Here is a 6,000-nt window from a genome sequence, read left to right as displayed (position 1 = left end):
AGACAGAAATGGAAGAATTATAAGTTCAAAGCCAGCCTGAGCTTTATTGAGATCATGTCTACAAAAAAAAAAAAGGCACAGGGTGTGGCAATTCACACCTGTGATTCCTGCCCTTGGGGCATGCAGCATGCAGGCAGGAAGTTTAGAAGGTTTATGATCGTTCTCAGCTACTTAATGAGTTCAAGGTCAGCCTTGGCTGCTTTGGGAGAGAGCCACTCTAAATATTCCTCTCTACTCCTCTAGCTCTAAAGTGTTTTGACTTGATTATTCTACTACAGAAAAATTAATGAAAGTCAGCCTGGCGGTGGTGGCACAAGCTTTTAATCCCAGCACTAGAGAAGCAGAGGCAGGTGGATCTCTGAGTTTGAGGACAACCTGGTCTACAAAGCGAGTTCCAGGATGGCAGGCATTACACAGAGAAATCCTGTCTCAAGAAACCAAAATAAGCCCAGCAGTGGTCGCACACACCTTTAGTCCCCGCACTTGGGAGGCAGAGGCAGGCGGATTTCTGAGTTCAAGCCCAGACTGCTCTACAGAGTGAGTTCCAGGACAGCCAGGACTACACAGAGAAATCCTGTCTCAGGAAAAAAAAAGAAGAAAAGAAAGAAAGAAACCAAAATAAATAGATGGATAGATAGATGTCTTTGCTGTTTGTGTGTGGTGACTCAACAGTCATTTTTTTTTTTAAGATTTATTTTATGAGTACACTGTAGCTATTTCCAGACACACCAGAAGAGGGCACTGTGGACCCCTTTACAGATGATTGTGAGCCACCATGTGGTTGCTGGGAATTGAACTCAGGACCTTTGGAAGAGCAGTCAGTGCTCTTAACCACAGAGCCATCCCTCCAGCCCCGTGGCTCACGCTCATAATCTCAGCATTAGGGAAGCTGAGGGAATCTCAGCATTAGGAAGCATTAGGGAGTAATGCTTCCTGTTGGAGCCTGAGCTATGCAGAGACCCTATCTCTAAGAAAAACTAGAACGGCCAGGCACAGTGGTCCACACCTTTAGTCCCTGGATTTGGAAGGTGGAGACAGCTGGGTCTGTGAGTTCAGGAGGCTGCACAGTGAGACTGTATCAAAAACAAAACCAAGGGCTCGGAGAGGTGCGTCACCTGATGACCCCGTTTGGTTCCCAACACCTCCATGGTGGTTCACAAGTGTCTGTAACCTCAGTTCCAGGGGACTCGACGCCCTCTTCTGGCTTCCAAAAGTACTGTATGTATGCACTACCTAGACAGATATGCAAGCAAAGCAGTTCCACGCATAAATCAAGCAAATGTAGCCGGGTGGTGAATTTCTGAATTCGAGGCCAGCCTGGTCTACAGAGTGAGTTCCAGGACAGCCAGGGCTACACAGAGAAACCCTGTCTCCAAAAACCAAATCCAAAAAACCAAACCAAACAAAACAAAACAACCCGCCCCCCCCCCAAAAAAAAACCCAAGCAAATGTAAAACCCATAACAAAATTAACGAGGTCCGCAAGTGGATCTCAGTGCGCATGTCGATCAGGCAGGAAGTCCTGAGTTCCTCACCAGCACCCCAGATGTGGGAGCAGTGGTGAGCGGTGAGCGTCTCTCTCAGCACTGGACAGAGATAGAGGCTGGGGGCTGGGGGGAGCTGAAGTTCAAGATTGTTGAATAAACAAACAAACAAACACATAAATAAAAATTTAAAGGAATAGAAAATAACCAAAGAACAGGCAAATAAGAGATTGTTGTTTTCCTCTGGAAACAGACCTGTGAACAAAGCTTGGCGTTCTAATTCCAGGAAATGGTCAAGAAATACAGAAACTACTATAAAATCTCCCGCCTCTGGTCTCCTTGACCGGGGAATGAAAAGTCCCTCAAAATCCCATACGGGAGGCGACAGCAACCAAAACATCAAACCGCCTCTGGTCCCCACCAGCTGGCTGGCCTGGGTTTCTTCCCTTCTAAGCTTGGCCTAGAAACTCATATTTTATTCATGAAAATCGAGGCCCCGGGAGGCCTCGGCATAAACAGGATGTAAATATTTGCAGGCGCTTGCGGGAGCGGTGATATTTGAGCAGGGGCTGTCCAAAGCCGTGATGCGATGCGATGCGTGGGACAATGCTTACTTGGGGACCCGCCCACTTCCACCTCGGCTAAAAGTTCAAAGTGGCGACCTGAACAGATGTCCAGTTGGGGTGTTTAGAGCTCAGGTTCGGGGTCCCAGGGTCCTTGACGTAAGATTCGGGATATTCTTGAACCCTTTCTTGCGTTCTGCCCTAACCCCTAGGGTTCCTCTTCCCCCAGCTGATTCAAACTCTCAAAACAATTCTTCTGCGGTCTTACTCCCACCTCTGCAGCTTCCTTTGGTGTAGCCAGGCGGGTAAGAGAGGGGACTATGGAGGGGGGCGGTTGGAAGCGGGGTGCATGTTGGGGGTTGATAATTCTAGTCAAGGGAGCACTATCGCTGAACTGTGCCCCGCCCCTTTATTACTTCTTTTCTTCTTTTCCTTTCCTTTCCTTTCCTTTCCTTTCCTTTCCTTTCCTTTTTTTTTCTTTCTTTTTTTATGTAGCCCATCCGGGAACTCACTATGTAGGGAAAGATGATGTTGAACTCCTGATTCTTCTACCTGCACTGGCCACCATGGCACTGGCCACCATGCCTCTGTTAACCCTCACAGCTGGGCCAGCTGGAATGGCTTTATCCTGAATTCTTCTGTTCCTCTTGGCAGCTGTGGAAATTCCAGCACAAGGTCCCCAAGGTCTCTCTCTCTCTCTCTCTCTTTTTTTTTTTCAGGAAGTGACACCTGAAGGGACTGCCAGCCCCAGACCTGTGTCTGCAGCTAGCTTTACAGGGCTTGCCTCTCCTAGGTTAATTTGGCCTGGCTGAGGCCAGGCGGTGGTGGCACGCGCCTATAATGCCAGCACTTGGGAGGCAGAGGCAGAGGCAGGTGAATTTCTGAGTTCGAGGCCAGGGCTGGTCTACAGATCGAGTTCCAGGACAATCAGGGCTATACAGAGAAACCCTGTCTCGAAAAAATTAAACAAACAAACAAAAAAAAAAAAACAAAAACAAAAAAAAAGGAAAAAGAAAAAAAACCCGGAGGAGGTTCGTCTGCCTCCTGAAGGATTTCCCCTCTGCACCATATCCGAGTCACCTCTCCCTCAGTCTCCTGCCGAGACATTCCCCTGTAACTACCTTTAACTAGGTCACAAGGTAGCTTTGGGCTCTCTGCCCCGGCTTCCAAAAAGTACCTGCTCAACAGGGACATCATCCCAGATGTCAATTTAAAAAGAAGCTGCCGTGTGAGCTTCGCGTGAGAAACCGGAAATGGGCCAAGAGGGCAAGGTTCACGGCCTGAGCCGTCGGGTGTGCAGGTTCCCATTTCCCGCTGTACTCCAGTTGGAAGGACCAGGAACGGGACGGTCACCCAGGGCTGCCCAGGCTGCACAGGAAGCTGACCCTATTTTCAGACAGGGTCTCCTGTAGCCCAGGCTGATCCCCTGACTCCCCATAAACTTAGAATGGCTTGGAACTTGTTTTGTTTTGTTTTTTGTTTTTTGAGACAGGGTTTCTCTGTGTAGCCCTGGCTGTCCTGGAACTCACTCGGCTGGCCTCGAAGTCTTGTAACTTTCAATCCTCCCCTACCCCCCCCCCCCGCCCCCATCCCCTGACTCCCGAGATTAGACCCAGCTCTGACCACACCCAGTTTATACAGTGAAAAGGACGGAACCCAGAGCTTTGCACATGCTAGGAAGGCATTCTGCCAACCCGGCTACAGCCCCATCTCCAGTTTGTTTGTTTGTTTGTTTGTTTGTTTGTTTGTTTTAAACATTTATTTATTTCATTTATATAAGTACACTGTAATGGTTTTCAGACACACCAGAAGAGGGCATCAGATCCCATTACAGATGGTTGTGAGCCACCATGTGGTTGCTAGGAATTGAACTTAGGACCTCTGGAAGAGCAGTCAGTGCTCTTAACCACTGAGCCATCTCTCCAGCCCCCCCTCTCCAGTTTTATACACTTTAACTCCCCATAACCCTCTGTGCCTGGGGTTTTATTATTTGACTTTGTTGTTGTTTTGAGGTCTTACTTCATGGTGATTCTTCTGCCTCAGCCTCTGTAGTATTACCATCATACCTGCCTTGGGATGCCTCTGTTTTGAAGAAAGATCTCAATTTTAAATCTTGAATCATAGTCCCAGGTAGTCCTGGATGACCCTGAAATCACTAGGTAGCTGAGGGTGACCTGATCCTCCAGTCTCTACATCCCATAATATTGCTGGGCACGAACGCCAGCTCTCCAGGTACGGTAGGCACTCTACCCACTGAACTACCCCCTCAGCACCCCTCCCACCAATGCATCTTCATGTGGGTGTGTGTGTGTGTATATGTTACTGTGCATGTGTGTGTGACTGTGTGTGTGTGTGTGTGTTTGTTACACAGGAACTGCAGCAGGAGTGTACAGTCAGAGGACAACCTTCAGGAGTCAGACCCCTCGTCCCGCTGGGTGAGTCCTGGAGGCTGAAGGGAGGCCATCACCCATCCCTGGGGGCAAGCTTTGCTCTTTTACATGCAGAGCCATCTCTCTGGCCCCATCTTCGTTTTGGTTGGTTATTTTATGGGTATAAATCTTTTGCCCGTATGTATGCACCTGGTGCCTGTGGCAGCCAGAAGAGAGACTGTTTCCCCGGATGGCTGCGGGCTGTGGGTGCTGGTGGGTCCTGGTCCTGGGGGCTCTCTTAAGTTCTTAACTTTTGCCAGGCAGTGGTGGCACAAGCCTTTAATCCCGGCACTTGGGAGGCAGAGGCTGGCAGATTTCTGAGTTCAAGGCCAGCCTGGTCTACAGAGCGATATCCAGGACAGCCAGGGCTACACAGAGAAACCCTGTCTCGAAAACCAAAACAAAACCAACCAACCAACCAACAAACAATGTTCTCACCAAGAAGAGACGGCTAGCTGGCCATCGAGCACTGGGGATGTATCTGCCTGTCTTTGCCTCTTCAGAACTGGAGTTAGGAACATGCGCCAATATGCCTAGCTTTCTCTCCCCTCCATTACAGTTCATAAGAGTAGCAAAATTACAGTTATGAAGTAGCCACAAAATAAGTTTATGGTTGGGGGTCACCACAGCATGAGGAGCTGTATTAAAGGGTCTCAGTGTTAGGAAGGGTAAGAACTGCTGGTTTAGACTGTCCTTACTTAGTCTCTGTTATTACATAGACATGCACAACATACCTGACCAGACCCATTCCCACCCACCATCTCTCCCCAACCCCTCGGGACCGTCCCTTCTTCATATCTCTTTGTTCTTTTATACCTCGCGGAGGCCAGGCAGCGCTGCGCACAGTTGCCTGCATGTGGGGCCATCCAGATCCACAGTACAGAGACATAAACAGGAACAGCACTCAGAGCTACACTGACTCTTTGGCTTGGAAGATGGTTCAATGGTTAAGAGTGCCTGCTGCTCTTCCAGAGGACCAGAGTTCAGGTCCCAGACCCTAGGACTGGTGGCTCACAACTGCCTTAGGGGAGCTGATGCCCTCTGCTGGCTTCCTTGGGTGTCTGCACTCACATGCATATACACAGAGACATACACAAACATAAATGGAATAAAATCAATCTAAAAAGGGAAGAAAATTGATTCTCTCTTCTCCAACTGCTATCAATTACCAGTAGCCGAGGCACCGTGAATCCCTGCCCCATCTTTTCTGGGGCTTTGTTTGTTTCTTTGAGAAGAGGCTCTCACTTTGTAGGCCTCATCATTGGACACTGGCTAGCTCTATAGACCAGGCTATGATCAAACTCAAAGAGCCACCAACCTCTTCCTCCAGAGAGTGCTAGGATTAAATGTACCACTACGCCCAGATCCAGATTTTCTTTCTTTGAGATAGGGTCACGTTGCTAAGCAGGACCTCAAACACACACACACACACACACAGGCAAATACTTAAATACATAAAACAAAAACTAGTATTTAGCAGGGTATAGTGGCATTTAATCCTACCAGGAGGCACACACAGGAGAGG

The sequence above is a fragment of the Apodemus sylvaticus genome, chromosome 22 (genome assembly GCF_947179515.1).
Source record: "Apodemus sylvaticus chromosome 22, mApoSyl1.1, whole genome shotgun sequence".
Classification (NCBI taxonomy): Eukaryota; Metazoa; Chordata; class Mammalia; order Rodentia; family Muridae; genus Apodemus; species Apodemus sylvaticus.
The sequence above is the reverse complement of the archived record's forward strand: the minus strand, read 5'-3'. Positions refer to the sequence as shown.